Here is a 21,235-nt window from a genome sequence, read left to right as displayed (position 1 = left end):
GCCCGGCACTGTGCACATCCCGACACTGACCACGTCCCGGCACTATCCACATCCGAGCATTATCCACATCCCAGCACTGTCCACATCCCAGCACTATCCACATTCCGGCACTATCCACACCCAGGCACTGTGCACATCCCGGCACTATCCATATTCTGGCACTATCAACGCTATCCACATCCCGGCACTATCCACGTTCCAGCACTATCCACATCCCGGCACTATCCACATCCCGGCACTGTGCACATCCCGGCACTGTGCACATCCCGGCACTATCCACATCCCGGCACTATCCACATTCCGGCACTATCCCCATCCCAGCAATATTCACATCCCTGCACAATCCACAACCCAGCACTATCCACATCCCGGCACTATACACATCCCGGCACTGTCCACATCCTGACACTGACCACGTCCCGGCACTGTCCACATCCCGGCACTGTCCACATCCCGGTACTGTCCACATCCCGGCACTGTCCACATCCCGGCACTGTCCACATCCCGGCACTGTCCAAATCCTAGCACTGTCCACATCCGGGCACTGTGCACAGCCCAGCACTACCCACACTGCCACATCCTGGCACGAACCACATCTCGGCATCGTTCACATTCGAGCAACATCCACGTTCCAGCACCATCCTGGCCCTGTGCACATCCCGGAACTACCCACATCCCGGCACTATCCACGCTGTCCACATCCCGGCACTATCCACATTCTAGCACTATCCAAGCTATACACATCCTGGCACTGTCCACGTCCCGGCACTGTCCACATCCCGGCAATGTCTGTATTCTGGAACTGTCCAATTTCCGGCACTTTCCACTTACCGGCACTGTCCACGTTCCGGTGCTGTCCACATCCCGGCACTATCCACATCCCGGCACTGTGCACATCCCGGCGCTGTCCACAGCCCGGCACTGTGCACATCCCAGCACTATTCACATCCCTGCACAATCCACAACCCAGCACTATCCACATTCCGGCACTATCCACATTCTGGCGTTGTGCACATCCCGGCACTATCCATATTGTCCACATCCCGGCACTATCCACATTCTGGCACTATCCACGCTATCCACATCCCGGCACTGTCCACATCCCGGCACTATCCATATCCCGGCAATATCCACAACCCAGCATTATCCATATCCCAGTAATATCCACATCCCGGCACTATACACATCCCGGCACTATACACATCACAGCACTGTCCACGTCCCGACACTGACCACGTCCCGGCAATATCCACAACCCAGCACTATCCACATCCCAGTAATATCCACATCCCGGCACTATACACATCCCGGCACTATACACATCCCGGCACTGTCCACATCCCGGCACTATCCACATTCCGGCACTATCCACACCCTAGCACTGTGCACATCCCGGCACTATCCACATTCCGGCACTATACACACTGTCTACATCCCGGCACTATCCACGTTCTGGCACTATCAACGCTATCCACATCCCGGCACTGTCCACATCCTGGCACTATCCACATTCCAGCACTATCCACATCCCAGTACTATCCACATCCCTGCACAATCCACAACCCAGCACTATCCACGTTCCGGAACTATCCACATCCAGGCACTGTGTACATCCCAGCACTATCCACATTCCGGCCCTATCCATGCTATCCACATCCCAGCACTGTCCACATCCTGGCACTATCCACATCCCAGCACTATTCACATCCCAGCACTATCCACATCCCAGCAATATCCACACTGCCACATACTGACACAATCCAAATCCCAGCACTATCCACATCCCTGCTCTATGTACATCCCGGCACTATCCACATCCCGGCACTATGCACATCCCAGCACTGTCCACATCCCGGCACTGTCCACATCCCGGCACTGTCCACATCCGGGCACTGTCCACATCCCGGCAATTTCTGTATCCTGGAACTGTCCACTTTCCGGCACTGTCCACTTTCCGGCACTGTCCACGTTCCGGTGCTGTCCACGTTCCAGTGCTGTCCACATCCCGGCACTATCCACATCCCAGCACTGTGCACATCCCGGCACTATCCACATTACGGCATTATCCCTATCCCAGCACTATTCACATCCCTGCACTCTCCACATTCTGGCACTATCCATATTCTGGCATTGTGCACATCCCGGCACTATCCACATTCTGGCACTATCCACGCTATCCACATCCCGGCACTGTCCACAGCCCGGCACTGTGCACATCCCAGCACTATCCACATTCCGGCGTTATCCCCATCCCAGCACTATTCACATCCCTGCACAATCCACAACCCAGCACTATCCACATTCCGACACTATCCCCATCCCAGCACTATTCACATCCCTGCACTATCCACATCCCAGCACTGTGACTATCCACATCCCAGCACTGTGACTATCCACATCCCAGCACTGTGACTATCCACATTCCAGCACTGTGACTATCCACATTCCAGCACTGTGACTATCCACATCCCAGCACTGTGACTATCCACATTCCAGCATTGTGACTATCCACATTCCAGCATTGTGACTATCCACATTCCAGCACTGTGACTATCCACATTCCAGCATTGTGACTATCCACATCCCAGCACTGTGACTATCCACATTCCAGCACTGTGACTATCCACATCCCAGCACTGTGACTATCCACATCCCAGCACTGTGACTATCCACATTCCAGCACTGTGACTATCCACATTCCAGCATTGTGACTATCCACATTCCAGCACTGTGACTATCCACATCCCAGCACTGTGACTATCCACATCCCAGCACTGTGACTATCCACATTCCAGCACTGTGACTATCCACATCCCAGCACTGTGACTATCCACATTCCAGCATTGTGACTATCCACATCCCAGCACTGTGACTATCCACATTCCAGCACTGTGACTATCCACATTCCAGCACTGTGACTATCCACATTCCAGCACTGTGACTATCCACATCCCAGCACTGTGACTATCCACATCCCAGCACTGTGACTATCCACATCCCAGCACTGTGACTATCCACAATCCAGCATTGTGACTATCCACATCCCAGCACTGTGACTATCCACATTCCAGCACTGTGACTATCCACATCCCAGCACTGTGACTATCCACAATCCAGCACTGTGACTATCCACAATCCAGCATTGTGACTATCCACATCCCAGCACTGTGACTATCCACATCCCAGCACTGTGACTATCCACATCCCAGCACTGTGACTATCCACAATCCAGCATTGTGACTATCCACATCCCAGCACTGTGACTATCCACATCCCAGCACTGTGACTATCCACATCCCAGCACTGTGACTATCCACATCCCAGCACTGTGACTATCCACATCCCAGCACTGTGACTATCCACATCCCAGCACTGTGACTATCCACATCCCAGCACTGTGACTATCCACATTCCAGCACTGTGACTATCCACAATCCAGCATTGTGACTATCCACATTCCAGCACTGTGACTATCCACATCCCAGCACTGTGACTATCCACATTCCAGCACTGTGACTATCCACAATCCAGCATTGTGACTATCCACATTCCAGCACTGTGACTATCCACATCCCTGTACTGTCCACATTCTAGCACTATCCACACTGCCACATCCCAGGACTATCTGCATTCCGGCACTATCCACATCCCGGCACTGTCCATATCCCGGCGCTGTCCACATCCTGGCATTGTCCACATCCTGGCACTGTGCACATCCCAGCAGTACCCACACTGCCACATCCTGGCACAATCCACATCTCGGCACCGTTCACATTCAGCACCATCCACATTCCAGCACTATCCACATTCCAGCACTACCCACACTGCCATATTCTGACGCTATCCACGCTGTCCACATCCCGGCACTGTCCACATCCTGGCACTATGCACATCCTGGCACTATCCACATTCCGGCACTATCCACATTGTACACATCCCAGTACAATCCATATTCCGGCACTATCCACACTGTCCACATCCCGGCACTATCCATATTCCGGCACTATCCATGCTATCCGCATCCCAGTACTGTCCACATCCCGGCACCGTCCACATCCCAGCAATATCCATATTCCCGCACTGTGCACATCCCGGCACTGTTTGCTTTCCTGCACTGTCCACATCCCGGCACTGTCCACATCCCAGCACCGTGCACATCCAGGCACTGTTTGCTTTCCTGCACTGTCCATGTTCTGGCACTGTCCACATCCCAGCACTGTGCACATCCAGGCACTATCCACATTCTGGCACTGTCCACATCCCGGCACTATCCACTTTCCAGCACTGTCCACGTTCCGGTGCTGCCCACACTGCCACATCCTGGCACTATCCACATCCTGACATTATCCACATCCCGGCACTATCCACATTCCGGCACTGTCCACACTGTCCACATCCCGGCACTGTGCACATCCCAGTGCTATCCACACCCCTGCACTATCCACAATCCAGCACTGTGCACATCCCGGCACTATTCACATTCCGGCACTATCCACACTGTCCACACCGCGGCACTGTCCTCATCCCGGTACTATCCACATCCCGGCACTGTCCGCATCCCGGTACTATCCACATCCCGGCACGGTCCACATCCAGGCACTGTCCATGTCCCTGCACTGTCCGCATCTCGGCAATGTATGTATTCTGGTACTGTCCACTTTCCAGCACTGTCCACATTCTGGCACTATCCACATCCTGGCACTATCCATAACCCTGCACTATCCACAACCCACCATTATCCACATACCGGCACTGTCCACATCCTGGTACTGTCCACATTCCAGCACTACCCACACTGCCATATCCTGGCATTATCCACACTGCCACATCCTGGCACTATCCACATACCAGCACTGTTCACATCCCAGCACTATCCATATCCCAGCACTATCCACATCCCAGCACTGTCCACATCCCAGCACTATCCACATCCCGGCACTATCCTCATCCCGGCACTAACCACATCCCAGCACTAACCACATCCCAGCACTAACCACATCCCAGCACTATCCACATCCCAACACTATCTACATCCCAGCACTGTGCACATCCCAGCACTAACCACATCCCAGCACTATCCTCATCCCAGCACTAACCACATCCCAGCACTATCCACATCCCAGCACTGTCCACATCCCAGCACTGTCCACATCCCAGCACTGTCCACATCCCAGCACTGTCCACATCCCAGCACTGTCCACATCCCAGCACTGTCCACAGCCCAGCACTGTCCACAGCCCAGCACTGTCCACATCCCAGCACTGTGCACATCCCAGCACTGTGCACATCCCAGCACTGTGCACATCCCAGCACTGTGCACATCCCAGCACTGTGCACATCCCAGCACTATCCCCATCCCAGCACTATCCCCATCCCAGCACTGTGCACATCCCAGCACTGTGCACATCCCAGCACTACCCACATCCCAGCACTGTGCACATCCCAGCACTGTCCACATCCCAGCACTGTGCACATCCCAGCACTATCCACATCCCAGCACTATCCACATCCCAGCACTGTGCACATCCCAGCACTATCCACATCCCAGCACTGTCCACATCCCAGCACTGTGCACATCCCAGCACTGTGCACATCCCAGCACTGTGCACATCCCAGCACTATCCACATCCCAGCACTATCCACATCCCAGCACTATCCTCATCCCAGCACTATCCACATCCCAGCACTGTCCACATCCCAGCACTGTCCACATCCCAGCACTGTCCACATCCCAGCACTGTCCACATCCCAGCACTGTCCACATCCCAGCACTGTGCACATCCCAGCACTGTGCACATCCCAGCACTATCCACATCCCGGCACTATCCCCATCCCTGTACTATCCACATCCCGGCACTATCCCCATCCCTGTACTATCCACATTCCGGTACTGTCCACATTCCAGCACTACCCAAACTAACACATCCAAGCACTATTCACATCCCAGCACTGTCCACGTCCCAGTACAGTCCACGTTCCAGCACTACTCACGCTGCCACATTCCGGCACTAACCACATCCAGGCATAGTCAACATCCCGGCGCTATCCACATCCCAGCACTGTGCCTATCCACATCCCAGCACTATCTACATCCCTGTACTGTCCACATTCTAGCACTATCCACACTGCCACATCCCAGGACTATCCGCATTCCGGCACTATCCAGACTGTGTACATCCTGGCACTGTCCACATCCCGGCACTGTCCGCATTCCAGCACTATCCACACTGTCCACATCCCGGCACTATCTACATTCCGGCACTATACAGGCTATCCACATCCCGGCACTGTCCACATCCCAGCAACGTCCATATTCCAGTACTGTGCACATCCCGGCACTGTTTGATTTCCGGCACGTTCCACATTCCGACACTGTCCACATTCCGGCCCAAGCGTTTTCTGGCACTGTCCACATTCCGGCCTTGTCCGCTTTCCGGCACTGTCTGATTTCTGGCACGTTCCACATTCTGGCAATGCCCACTTTCCGGCACTGTCCACATCCTCACACTGTCCACTTTCTGGCACTGTCCATATTCCGGCACTGTCCGCTTTCCGGCACGTTCCACATTCTGGCAATGTCCACTCTCCGGCACTGTCCACTTTCCGGCACTGTCCACTTTCTGGTACTGTCCGCTTTCCGGCACTGTCTGATTCCTGGCACGTTCCAAATTCTGGCACTGTCCACTTTCCGGCACTGTTCACATTTCGGCACTGTCCACTTTCCGGCACTGTCCACTTTCCGGCAATGTGCACTTTCCAGCACTGTGCGCTTTCTGGCACCGTCTGATTCCCGGCATGTTCCAAATTCTGGCACTGTCCACATTCCGGCACTATCCACATCCCGGCACTGTGCTACTCCCAGCACTATCCACATTCCGGCACTATCCACACTGTCCACATCCCGGCACTGTCCACATCCCGACACTATCCACATCCCGGCATTGTCCACCTCCCGGCACTGTCCGCATTCTAGCATTACCCACACTGCCATGTTCTGACACTATCCACAGTGTCCACATCCCGGCACTGTCCACATCATGGCACTGTGCATATCCTGGTACTATCCACATTCCAGCACTATCCACACTGTCCACATTCCAGCCTTGTCCACTTTCCGGCACTATCCACTGTCCGGCACAGTACACTTTCCAGCACTATCCACTGTCCGGCACGGTCCACTTTCCGGCACGGTCCACTTTCCAGCACTATCCACTGTCTGGCACAGTCCACTGTCTGGCACTACTCCCTTTGCTGATGAAATGAAAGAAAACTGCTGGACACTCATTGATGTAGTTTTGATCCGATGTGATTCACACAAGTTCTAATTCATAAACTGGAGATATTGGGCAGGTTCTTGGTGTGCACGTGAAAGGAGCAGAAATATCCAGGCATTCTTCTAGTGGTACTTGTTACTGACCTCAATTTTCTAACATTTTTCTCACGGTGCAGAGTTAGACAGCACCTTCCAAACCCATGACCACTACCATCCAGAAGGACAAGGACAGCAGACACATAGGAACACCATCACCTGGAAGTTACCCTCCAAGTCACACACCATCCTGACTTGGAAATATACGCCGTTCCTTCACCATCACTGGGTCAAAATCCTGGAACTCCCTCCCTAACAGCACTGTGGGTGTACCTACACCACAGGGACTGCAATAGTTCAAGAAGGCAGCTCACCACCATCTTCTCAAGAGCAATTAGGGATGGGCAAGAAATGCTGGCCTAGCCAGAAATGTCTACATCCAATGAACAAATAAAAAAATACTGGCAGCCAGGGTGATGGGGTAGAGCCTCACTGGTGATAGATGCAGTTTGGGTTCACATTTGGAGTGAACCCTGATGTGCTAGTTTGAGTTAACAGTGCAACTCATGCCCTTCAATATTGCCATATTCATTATTGGAATAGAGTTCCTCTGTGACTGCAGCCAAGTGCTGCTCACTCATACTCTCTGTGTGCAATAGGGATCCTGGGCCTGACTTATCCTAATATTCTTTTTAAAGGTAGGTTTGTTGTACTGTGTAAAGTTTTTAGAGTTTTCTGTTACATTTTTCTCTCTGCGCTTTGTCAGTTTTTGCTGGAAGCTGGCATTTTTTCTGCTTTTTTTTAACCATTGATTTTTTCCATCATTATCCTGATTGCCACTGTCAGTTATATTACAAGCTGCAAAGTGTTGAACGTTACTTTTTGTTGCAAATATGCCTTTGAGAGGAAGGGGAGTTTGCAAAGTCCCAATAAGTGTAGGTGCAGCAACCCTAAGGTTAACCCCTACATTCGTCACTGCCCTGAGACATACATTTATACTATTATTGATCTGTACATGTCAGGGGAAATCGGACTTCACAAGACAGGCTATCACAAATAATACCATCTGAGGCTGGCGACTGTGAAAGAGAATGTTACTGTGCTATGAAGCTTTTATGCTCCTGTTCCCTCAAAGTCACCCCAGGGACATCTGCTAATTGCAGTTTGCAGTTCACTTCTGTCTCAAGAAAGTGACAGATGGGACACTGAACTTTCACTGGGCGCCTGGTTTTCCTCAATCATAAATTGTTTTTCATGCAGACATCAAGCATTTCATTGACCCTGTGATGTTCATGAACAGAAAAGGTTTGCACTCAATTGATGCACAGGGAGTATCTGGTCAGAGAAATATTATAATGCATACCAAATCACAGTTTACATGGAGCTGAATTTTCTGTATCTCACTCTTTCAGAAGCAGAGCACTGACGGTAAGAACTGTTCGTGTTTTGGGGACCACCAGCTGATGGCAACTTCTTATAAACAAAAGCCTTTTATGTGAAGTGAAAAAACTATGTATGTTTGGAAGTGTGAAATAAAAACAGAAAATGCTGCAAGCACACAGCAGGCCCAGCAACCCCTGAAGGAGAAAGGTTAGCTAACACTGGTTGTGACCCAGTTTAATGAAGAGCCACACCTGAAAAATTAGCTTTACTTGGCTTTGTTCACCTTGTAGTGGAGGTCCAGCATTTTGTGGTTTTACCTATGATGCAGGAACTGTGGCCGGGTTAAGTGTACATAATGTTCTATGAAGGGGACAAGTGGACCCACAGACTCAGTACACAGATGTACATACACAGAAACTCAATCATGCACACAGATACATATACAGAGGCCTTCCAGTAAAAACAGAACTGACACACATAAAGTTCATCATAGGTGTACAAACAGAATAACTGGATTCAGTGAGCAGTTAGTATATACCTGCTGTTTAAAAGATTTGACCAAAGATAATTGATGAATTTTCTTTGACGAAAGGGACTTTACGTTCGTGCAAAGCATGACTACAATAATTAATTGATTTGAATTAAATTAAGTCTTCCTATTTTAAACGATCAAGAGTAAACAATGATTAGGTCAAGAAAACTTTAAAGTTTTCTACAAGGAGTGTTCAGAAAGAATTGCAGCAGCTGTGAGAACGTTGATCTTGATATCATTGAAACAATGCTGTGAGCTGGAAATAGGCCAGGGATTGAATTCGAGGGGTGTGGAGAATTTTACAAAGGCAGGTATGTTACACTGGATGGAATAGTATGATTTGACAACTTGTTGTTGGCATCTTGAACTGAAAATGATTATATCTAGGATTGAGAGTAATAAGGAGAGATACATGGCTGCTGGGACCATGGGTGAGGGAAGGTGCATGTTAGTGTAATGTTTCTTCCTCAGAAGTTTCACTATGAATACAAGGTGAGTAGTGTAATAAGAGCAGTAAGGATCGACAAAATCAGTGGAAAGTCTGAGTTTGAAGACGAGCTGCAATGGGCAAACTGCACCACTCAAAGTCTGAATGTGGAATTTTTGCTGATAAAAATCAGAAAGAACTGGAAATATTCAGCAGGTCTGTGGAGAGAGAAACAGAGTTAATGTTTCGAGTTGAATAGGACTTCTTCAGAATATTTGCCAATGCCTCTTTTCAGAGTTAAAACAAACAACATTTCCAAACCATTCTGCTGAACCAACCTGCTCTCTGGCCCCAGTCTGACTCTGAATGCCAAGCAAGTCTAGTCTACAAGCTCATACCTTCAAGTTAGCTTAGTCTAATCATTACTACTCTGCATCAGATTGGCTGCTGTAGCTCCCCTTTATGTATTGATTATGCAAAATATGCTGAATATTTCTAATGCAAATCCTGAAACTGTCAATGGGCAGAGGTCACTTATCAATAATTAAACCACTGTTAACTGAGCAGTGACTGAAAAAAACCCACTTGTGTAAATCTCCAACAGTAACATTCCATTTTCCCCCAAAAATATACTTAATTTATAAAAGTACATTACAGGACCATTCAAAACAAATCAGTTTCATCTAATACAATATGTTACTACATTTACAATTACAGTCAATATTTACAATGTTCTTTACATGTCAAACATAAGCCTGAAGGGTTTTGCACAATTCCCAGCCTCTCAGTGTACTGTGGCTGAAGGGCTTTTGTGGTGGCTGCACCAAGCTTTAATGCATCCCTCAGCATGTAATCCTGGACACTGGAATGTGTCAGTCTGCAACACCCGGTTGTCGACAGCTCTTTCCTTGGAAAGTTTCAGGCCAAAGAGTTTCTTTCACCAAGTTGATGGTCCTCCAGCTGCAGTTGATGTTTATTTTGATTTGCGTTCCTGGGAATGCCTCATAAAGCACAGAAACCAGCATCACGGAGCTGTTCAGGATGAACTTCAACAAAAACCACTGCATCTTTTTCAAGATCTGCTTTCTAAAGGCACATTCCAGAAGGAGATGAACAGCGGTCTCTTCGTCACTGCAGCCATCTCAAGGGCAACGTGTGGACGATGTGAGACTCTGGGCGTGTAGGAAGGATCTGACGGGGAGGGCCTTTCTCACCACCAGCCAAGCTATGTCTTGGTGCTTGTTGGAAAGTTCTGGTGATAATGTATTCTGACAAATGACTTTGACAGTCTGCTCAGGGAACAATCTGACAGGATCCACCATCTCCTTTTCCACAGGGCCTTGAGGACGTTATGTGTCTACCACTGCCTGATGAACTTGTGGTCAAAGGTGTTTTTCTGCATAAACTCCCCCACAAGGGACAGGTGGTATGGCACCTGCTAGCTGCTTGGAGCATTCTGCGGCAACATGACCAGATCCATCCTTTGCAACACCATGGACAGAACCTCAGCACACTTGGTGTTTGCGTATCAAAGGTCCGTGCACAGATTGATGCAGCCACATATAAAGGTGGCCATCAGGATGAGGCCAATGTTGGGTATGTTTTTTCCCCTTTGTCTAGAGGTTTGTACAACATGTCCCTGTGGTATGGTCCATTTTCAATCATCAGACAAAGCAGAAGATGACTCGGGTGACCATTGTGGCCCAATAGTGGAGTATGGCCACAGCAGCAACACTGAAAGTGCCTAGCACCCATTGACCAGGTTTTTACCCACAATGGAGAGGGAGATTCACTCACATATGCCCAGTTTTTTTCACCATGGCTACCTGCTCCTTCCAGTTTTTAGCTCACATCCCGGCCCTACTGAACCATGTCCCCAGCACCTTTCATCTGAGGGTGAAAGGGACAAAGGATCAGTCAATTCAGTTCCCTAAGGACATGGCCTTGCTCTTGCCACAAAAACCTATTGTAATTGCGTTTCCAGCTGAGCTGAGAGATTCATACCTCTCTTTGTAGAATGCCTTGATCAGGCCACGTCTGGAATACTGTGTTCATGTTTGGCTGTCTCACATAATGGGGATACTGAGGCTCTGAAAATGTTCAGAGGCAGCCATTAGATTGAATATCTAATTTAAGGTCCCTCAGTTACCAAAACAAGCCAAGACAGCTAGGACTTTTTGGAACAGTGTAAACTTTGATTAGATATGATTGAGGCCTTTAAAGAAATGAAAGTACTGGATTCAGTCCACATAGATAGGAAAGGTCAGGGAGACGCAAAGGATGTAACTAAATTACATAAGCATAAAGCTTGATTAAATGCTAGGAGGTACAGTCCCTGCCACTTCAAACATCCATATTTAAAACAGGCAATCTCTTCTATTGGACAAAAAGTAATAATTATTCATTTGCATTAATGTCAAATTTCGAAGTTTCCAATTGCAACATCTAAACTCTGTTTATTTTGAGCAGAAACAACTGTAGTTACTCAAATTTGCAGCTTGTTAAAGTGCACTGAATAACCTAGCCACTGGTGCAGGCAAGCCAGTGTGTATTGGTGCCAGTCCCCAGCCTGGATAAATGGGGACGGTTAATAGCAGGAAGGGCATCCGGCTGTAACACCGCCTGCCAAATCCAAAATGATGGTTGATATGAAGGGATGATCAATCAACATTGTGGGGACCCCTTATAACATGGAAAAAAACCAGCAGAGAAACCAACCAACCTTTAAGGAGCATTGAATGCAAGAACAAACATACGTCAGTAAATATGGAAGAAAATAATAAGACTATAAGACATAGGAGCAGGAGTAGGCCATTTGGCCCATTGAGTCTGTTCTGCCATTCAATGAGACCATGGCTGATCTGATAATCCACAACTTCACTTTCCTGCCTTTTCCCCATAACCCTTGATTTCCTTACTGATTAAAAATCTGCTTATCTCAGCTTTGAATATATTTAATATCCAGCCTCTTCAGCCCTCTGCAGTAAAGAATTCCACAGATTCACTACCCTCAGAGAAGAAATTCCTCCTCATCTCTGTTTTAAATGGGGGACCCCTTACTCTGAGATTATGCCCTCTGGTCCTAGACACTCCCACAAAGGGAAACAACCTCTCAGCATCCACCCTGTCAAGCCCTCTAAGAATCTTTTATGTTTCAATAAGTTTCTCAATTATGTTTCTCATTCTTCTAAACTCCAATGAGTACAGGCCCAACCTACTCAACCTCTCCTCATAAGAAAATCCCTCCACACCCAGGATCAACCTAGTGAACCTTATCTGGACTGCCTCCAATACCAGTATGTCTTTCCTTAGATAAGGGGACCAAAACTGTTCACAGTATTCTAGGTGTGGTCTAACTAGTGCCTTGTATAGTTTTAGCAAGACTTCCCTATTTTTATACTCTATTCCCTTTGAAATAAAGCCCAACATTCCATTTGCCTTACCTATTACCCATTGAACTTGCGTGTTAGCTTTTTGTGATTCATGCACAAGGACCGCAAAATCCCTCTGTGCTGCAGCTTTCTCCATTTAAGTAATATTCAGCTCCTCTCTTCTTCCTGCCAACGTCTTGAGTAATGTTGGAGCTGCCTGTGGGACTGGACACTGGAGGCTGCTATTCTCTGTTTCAGCATTTCTCCCACTCAATGGAATTCAATTCCTGTACCTAGAAAGGTGAGGCTGAAAAACTAAGATGAGAGCTGAGAGAGGGGGTAATTCAGAGACTGAGAGGATGGTTGAAATACTTATGTTCTAATATGGCCAACAGGAAACTATAGACTTCATCTGGATGAACGAGTTTTGTTTTCTTTTGCCAGAGAGTTGTCCAATGAGCAGAACAGAACCACTGTGCACATCCCAAACCACTTATGAGCTCATGACAGAGAGTGTTCACTCCTTTCAGGTTAGACAGAAGCTACACAGAAGGAATATTCTTGTTAATTATAGTTCACTGAAATAACACAATCCTGTTCTACTGGTCATGGGATAGAGTGGGCAAATCACCCTTACACAAACATGACTCTACTTTTCACAAAGTTATCAATCTCTGGAATAAATGGCTGGTTCATGCAGTGAATGTGGATTCTCAACAAGTATTTTTAAACACCCATCTCGGCATAAATGGTAGATGGGTCTTTGGGGGCTGTAACTCCCAGTTGGTGGTGTTCCCTCAAGTTGCATTTGGGAGTCAGATGGATTTTCCAGAGTTTTTCCCTAAATTGACCTAAAGATTTTTCTTTTTCTCTTGCTTGCCTTTTTCCAGAAGGTTGCATGGCAGGATGAGGATATTGGTTTATAGAAGTTACCCCATGCCAGGATAGGACTGGCTCAATAGACCAGCTGCTTTTTGCACAAAAACAAAAACACCTGGACAAACTCAGCAGGTCTGACTGCACCTGTGGAGAGGGATACAGTTGACGTTTCCTGTATCCATCTCTGCAGATGCTGTCAGACCTGCTGAGTTTTTCCAGGTATTTTTGTTTTTGTTCTAGATTTTCAGCATCCGCAGTATTTTGCTTTTATCTTAGCTGCTTTTTGCATACCACTGTCCAGAGGTTCAGAAATCAACACAAATTTACAGTTTATACAGGAAGAGTAGGGAACAGCTGCCCATGGTCTATGATTACTGTCCACATCACTTTAAAGCATTGCATTAACCTTTAGCTAATTCCAGTGTGTTGAAAGAGGACCAAACCCAGAGTAACCGGTTGTAATAAAATAATGGACCAGCAATGGGAGATCTTGGAACTGAGAGCACAGAAGGAGGCCCATTTGTCAGCTCTTCAACAATAGCTCTCTTATCTATAAAAACAAAAAACTGCGGATGCTGGAAATCCAAAACAAAAACAGAATTACCTGGAAAAACTCAGCAGGTCTGGCAGCATCGGCGGAGAAGAACAAAGTTGACATTTCGAGTCCTCATGACACTTCAACAGAACCAGTTCTGGGAGTCAGATGGGAGTCAAATGCAACTTGAGGGAACACCACCAACTGGGAGGACTCAAAACGTGAACTTTGTTCTTCTCCACCGATGCTGCCAGACCTGCTGAGTTTTTCCAGGTAATTCTGTTTTTGTTTTACAGGTCTCTTAACTCATTATTTTGCTCTATCTACGCAGCTTTTTATGTTCTTCTTCTTCAAATACTTATCAAATACCCTTTTAAGTGATTTTATTCTCTCTGGCATAATACCCAATCCTGTGGGAAAGTATATTTTAATAGTGCGGTAACTACTGGCACAGCATCTAGGTGTCAATTCTAAACAGTGTCCTGCCCAGCACTGTGACTATGCCTGTGTACCCCCATTGTAGCTGCTGTCTGAAGAACAATTTCTCTCTACTACAAAAGCAAAATATTTTAGATGTTGGAAATCTGAAATAAAGACAGAAAGTGCAGGAAATACTCAACAGGCCTGCCAGCATCTGTGGAGAGAGAAACAAAGTTAATGTTTCAGGCCAATGACCAACTAAGTTATGACAAAAGGTCACAGACCTGAGACATTAACTCTGTTTCCCTCTACAGATGCTGCCAGACCTGCGGAGAATTTCCAGCATTTGTTTATATTTCACATTTCCTCCGTTGGCGGCCATTTTATATCAGTTTGCTGCTCACCTGGAAAAGGATCAGAGGAAGAAAGAGAGAGGAGATTGAGGGAGGAACTCAGAGTATGGGGGAATGAGTTTCAGAGGGGATAGGAGACTGGACACAGTCAGGAGATTGGAGGGGAGACAAGATTGAAAGGGGGCAGGAAATCAGAGATGGGGCACAGGCAATCGGAGGGAATGAAAGGAGAAGAAATCAGAGGGAGGAGAGGAGATGGGTGTGAAAGGGCAGGAGACCAGGAGTGGGGTTGAGGGAAGATGGAAGATTGGTAGAGGACAGGATAGGAGAGTAGATGAGTTGGTGGACATGAGATCACGGAGGGAAGACGGGAGATTGGGCCAGGGAGGAATGTGAAGGGGAACCAGGAGATGAGGATGGAGACAGAAGGGGGTGATGGTGAGGAGATTGGGAGGGGGAACAGGAGATATTAGGGCGGCTAGAAGTCAGAGGGTGAAGGCAGGGGATCCAAGAGAGGAGACAAGAGTGGACAGCACAAGAGACCTGAGGTGGGAGAGCAAGAGATGAGAGGAGGGCAAGAGATCAAAGCAAGGTCATGACAGGAGTTTGGAAATAATTGCAAATATTGTTACGATCCCATTGAGATGAATAACTTTTAAAAAGCGGCATGGATTTCCCAGTGACCGACACAAAGAATCACACAAGATTTAATGTTTTAAGACTCACTGTACAAACTGACCAACATCAACTAAATGTTCCTTAGTAGCAACTAATACATTAAACTACAGAAAAGGTACTCCCCATTAACTTCTTAACACAACCAAAAACCCCACACCATATGTATACATTACACCAACTCAGCAGAGATTTAATCTTGTATATAAAGCCCCAAGCTCCTCCCATCTTTAACAGGATCTCTTCTCCCTGCCCCTTCCAGTGTCCTTTTTTAAAAAGTCTCTTTATTTTAATCTTCTGAACATAATCCAATGGACTGCTGACTCCTTGATCCTTGGTCCACACCCTTGTCTCTTCAAACAGGGAATTCATCCTCACCAGTACCCTGCCTGGTAGTTAACACAAAACAGTCCTTTTCCTCTGCTTGGAATAACAGCACCTATTTTTGGTCTTCTTCCCCCAAATCTCTCTGTCTGACTGGCTCTGTGAGTTTGTGCACAGCAAGACCATCTGCCTCTGCCATTGTGTTCAGAAGTTAAAAATTGCACCTAATTTTTAATAATCTGAGTCCCTATCATCATGACAACCAGATCACATGGGTTTGTTTCCAGGCAAATTTTATAGAAGGTCACATCCCCTGCTCCAATTTATTCCATTTTACTTTGAATTAAAGGAGACAGTTTAAAACATAACTGTCCTATTAAGTTCAGCAGTCAAAACAATATCCTCTAAAAGGCAGACATCATTTTTGCCTGTCACAGGAGATCACTGGGCAATATCAGCACAGGTAGATAGCTATTTTATAAACCCATTTCAGGATTAAACACTGATTTAAAGTCTTAATTGAACATCCAGCAAGACCTTCAGAACCGATTCTTTGGAAGTTCATTCACACAAGACAAGCTAGCGGAGCTCTATTAATCACAGAGTGATTGCCACTTATCAGGAAATGACATTCAGGCGCTGTGCCACAGTCTGCTAATTTGACAGAAGCTTTTCTTGTATATGGGGTGGCATAATAAGAGTTCAACTGAAGAAATCTGTAATTAGAACAGGTACTTCATGAATTTGAGATCAAAAGATTCTTTGCCTCAAATTTTAACCTGTCTTTTGCTAAATGATCTGGACTGGATCTTTTCAGTATTTTATTTCTCATGAATTTGACCATGGAATACAGAAAATTAAAATTACTGAGGTATATTATTGGAGGTGTGCAATAGAACTCCCAATGCTTGGTAGTTATTTCAGCAGGATGACTCAGAAAGTGATGGTTAAACTTTGTGGATAATGGTAACTAAATATGAAGACAATATACATTAGAGGATCTGAGCACTACAACATGTATGTGCTTGTTTACATGGACTGGATTCTGCCACTTGATGGAGTTGTCCCAAAAGCAGGTTTGCATTTATCATCCATACACTGAGGTAAATTCCTGGTGTTAGAGGTACGGGAATGGCAACCTGGACTGCACAACAGCTAAAAATTAAAATAGCACCTCTAATGTAAAAATGTCCCATAGCACTTTATAGAATTATCAGACAAAAGCTGACACCAAGCCAAAGAAAAAGAGTTAACTAAAAGCTTGACCAAAGACCTAAGCTATCAGAAGGCTCTTAAAAGAGGAGAGAGATGGAGAGCTTTAAGGTGGGAGCTCCAGAGCCTAGAAGGCCGTAGGCATAGCAGTCAATGATGGGATGAAGAAGTGGGGGGGTGACAGGAGCTAGAGGTTAAGAACTGCAGAGTTCGTGGAGGATGTAGAGCTGGAAGAATTTACAGATTTGGGATGGGTGAGGCCTTGGAGAGATTTGACCATGAAGATGAGAATTTTAAAATTGAAGTGTGGCCAGGACAGAAGCCAATATAGATCAGCATGCACAGAGGCGATGGATGAACATGACATGGTGCAAGTTAGGATATAGACAGCAGAGTTTTGGATAAGTTTAGGTATATGGAGGGTGGAAGATGAGGAGAATCATGAGCAAATTAGAATAGTCCATTCAGGAGATAACCTGCAAGAGATTTCAGCAGCAGATAAACAGGCAGAAGCAGAAATGGGTGATATTACAGAGGTGAAAGTAGACAGTCTTTATGGTGGCCTGTATATGGGGCCAGAAGCTCTGCTTAGGGTCAATTAAAATGATAAGATTGTGAACAGTCTAGTTCAGCCTTGGATGGTGGCTCCTTGGAACATAGAATTGGTTTTTAGGGAACAGGATTTGTGGTGGGTGCCAGAGACAATAGTTTTGATCTTACCTAGTGGTTAATTGGAGAAAATTGTGGCTCATCAAGACCTGGATAATGGACATTGGACAGCCTGACAAAATGGGCAGTGGAGGGATCAAGGGAGGTAGAAGATTATATGTGGAACATTTATATTCTGTGTCATTAGAAGTCATATACAATTACTACAAAACTGAATCAGTTATCTGGCAATAATCTAACTAAAATTTGCAGTAAAATTGGATTATCTGGCTGTAAGGTATCCAGCCTCCTCCCTTCCTATGCCGATAATCCCAGTATTCTACAACTACATTATTTATATTTATAGAGTACCTTTAACATAATGAAACATCCCAAGGTGTTTCATAGGAGCATTATAAGATGAAGTATGACACTGAGCCACATAAGGAGATGTTAGGTTAGGTGGCCAAATGCTTGGTCAAAGAGGTTTTAAGGAGCATTTTAAAGGAGGAAGGTGAGGTAGAAGAGATGTAGGGAGGGAATACCAGAGCTTGGGGCCAAGGCAACTGAAGGGCATGGCCACCAATGGTGGAGAAAATATAATTGGGGCTGCACAAGAGGCCAGAATTAGAGAAGCACAGGTATCTTGGAGGGTTGTGGGGCTGGGGGAGATTTCAGATAGGGAAGGACAAGACCATGGAGAGATTTGAAAACAAGGATTCCTCTATCCCCACCCCCTTTCCAATCCCCCTTTTTTTCTAATAATTTATGTATTTTTTAAATATATTTTTCTTTTTCCACCTATTTCTATTATTATTTTAAAATTTATTTCCATCCATTGTTTTATCTCCACCTTTTAGCCTATTTCAATCCCTTCCCCCTACCCCATCCTCACTAGGGCCATCTGTCACTCGCTCGTCCTGCTTTCTACCCTTAATGTCACCATTAGCACATCCTTTAGCTAATATCACCACCGTCAACACCGCTTCGTCCTTTTGTCTATGACATCTTTGGCAATCTCTTCTTTGCCTCCAACTATCACTGGCCCTCTATCCAGCTCCACCTGTCCTACCCCCCTCAAACAGCTTATATTTCATCTCATTTCTATTTTTCTTTAGTTCTGATGAAGAGTCATACGGACTCAAAACGTTAACTCTGTCTTCCTCTCCACAGATGCTGTCAGACCTGCTGAGTTTTTCCAGCTATTTTTGTTTTTGTTTAATATTTACATGTTGTTTTACCGGGAGCCATTGTAGGTCGGTGAGCACAGAGGTGATAGTGGAACAAGACTTTGGGCAAGTTAAAACACAGGCAGCAGAGATTTGGATGACCTCAGGGATACAGAGAGTAGGATGTGGTAAACCAGATGGGTGCACTGGAATAGTTGAGTCTAGAGGATGAGGGTTTCAGTAGCAGATGAGCTGAGACAGAGGCAAAGTTGAGTGATCTTACAAAGTCTTAGTGATGACATGAATCTGAGATCAGAAGTTCATTTCAGGATCAGATGTGATGCCCAGGTTGAGAATAGACTGGCTTAATCTTAGATTGTTGCCAGGGAAAGTGGTGGAACCACCAGCCAGGCAATCGATTTTGGAGCAGGGACTGAAAACAATATTTATAAGAACATAAGAAATAGAAGCAGGAGTAAGCCATTCGGTCCCTCGGGTCTGCCCCGCCATTCAATAAGATTATGGTTGATCAGCCCCAGGCCTCAACTCCTCTTTTGTACGAGTTCCTCATAGCCCTCAAGTCCCCAATATTTCAAAAATCTATCCACCTCCTCTTTAAATACTTCCAGTGATCTAGCCTCTACAACTCTCTGGGGTAGAGAATTTCAGACATTCACTACCTTCTGAGAGAAGAAATTCCTTCGCATCTCAGTTTTAAATGAGTGTCCCCTTATTCTGTAACTATGTCCCCTAGTTCAAGATGCCCCTACGAGTGGAAACATCTTCTCAACATCTACCCTGTCAAGCTCCCTCAGAACCTTGTTTGTTTCAATAAGATCACCCCTCATTCTTCTAAACTCTAATGAATAAAGGCCTAACCAGTTTAGCTGTTCTTGATAAGTCAACCCCTTCATCCCAGGAATCAGCCTAGTGAATCTCTTTTGAACTGCCTCCATTGTCACTATATCCTTTCTTAAATACAGGGACCAAAACTGTACACAGTGCTCCAGGTGCAGCCTCACCAACACCCTGTACAGTTGTAACAAGACTTCCCTATTTTTAAACACCAACCCCCTAGCAATACAGGCCAAAATTCCATTTGCCTTCTTAATTACTTGCTGCACCTGCATGCTAACTTTTTGTGTTTCATGCACAAAAACACCCAGATCCCTCTGTGCTGCACTTTTTTGGAGTCTCTCTCCATTTAAATAATAATCTGCCTTTTGATTCTTCCTACCGAAGAGTATGACCTCACACTTCCCTACGTTAGATTTTATCTGCCAAGTTTTTGCCCACTCACTCAATCTTGCAGATTCCTTAAGTTCTCATCACAATATGCTCTCCCACCTTTTTTTTATTGTCAGCAAATTTAGATAAATTACATTCTGCCCCCTCCTCCAAGTCATTAATATAGATAGGAAATAATTGAGGCCCTAAGCTGATCCTTGTGGCACTCCACTAGTTACATCTTTCCAACCTGAAAAAGACCCATTAATCCCGACTCTGTCTTCTGTATGTTAACCAATCCTCAATCCATGCTAATACATTACCCCCAATACCGTGAGCTCTTATCTTGTGCAATTGGAGAAAATTTCAACTTGTCCAGTCCTGGATGTTGGATAAACAGTCTGATAATTTAACAACAGTGGAGGAGTCAAGCTGTGTTTTTGGATGATGTCACCAAGGGGCGGCATGTAGATGAGAAATAGGAGGGGCCAAAGATTGATCATTGGGGACACTAGAGGGAACAGTGCAAGAGTAGGAAGAGAAGCCATTACATGATTCTCTGGCTGCGATTAGATAGATATGAATGGAACCAGGCGAAAACAGTCCCACCCAGCTGGACAACAGTGGAGAGTTGTCGGAAGAGGATGGTTGGTGAACTCGGCTATAAGGCTACAGATAGGTCAAGAAGGGAAAGTGTACCTTTATCACAGTCACACAAGATGTCATTTGTGACTTTGATAAGAGCTTTCTCAGTACTGTGGAAGGATTCAA

At 46.2% G+C, this 21,235-nt stretch overlaps 1 long non-coding RNA gene across 2 annotated transcripts in view; it reads left to right on the top strand.

Annotated features, from left to right (window-relative positions):
• The window catches only part of LOC121286786, a 70,297-nt gene extending 61,448 nt beyond the window's left edge, over positions 1 to 8,849 (top strand). For both annotated transcript variants that reach the window (XR_005945054.1, XR_005945055.1), the window contains exon 3: positions 8,722 to 8,849. This is a non-coding gene — a long non-coding RNA (uncharacterized LOC121286786). The remainder of the gene's footprint in view (positions 1 to 8,721) is intronic.
• The last annotated feature ends 12,386 nt before the right edge of the window (positions 8,850 to 21,235 follow it).

The sequence above is a fragment of the Carcharodon carcharias genome, chromosome 14 (genome assembly GCF_017639515.1).
Source record: "Carcharodon carcharias isolate sCarCar2 chromosome 14, sCarCar2.pri, whole genome shotgun sequence".
Classification (NCBI taxonomy): domain Eukaryota; kingdom Metazoa; phylum Chordata; class Chondrichthyes; order Lamniformes; family Lamnidae; genus Carcharodon; species Carcharodon carcharias.
The sequence above is the reverse complement of the archived record's forward strand: the minus strand, read 5'-3'. Positions and strand labels throughout refer to the sequence as shown.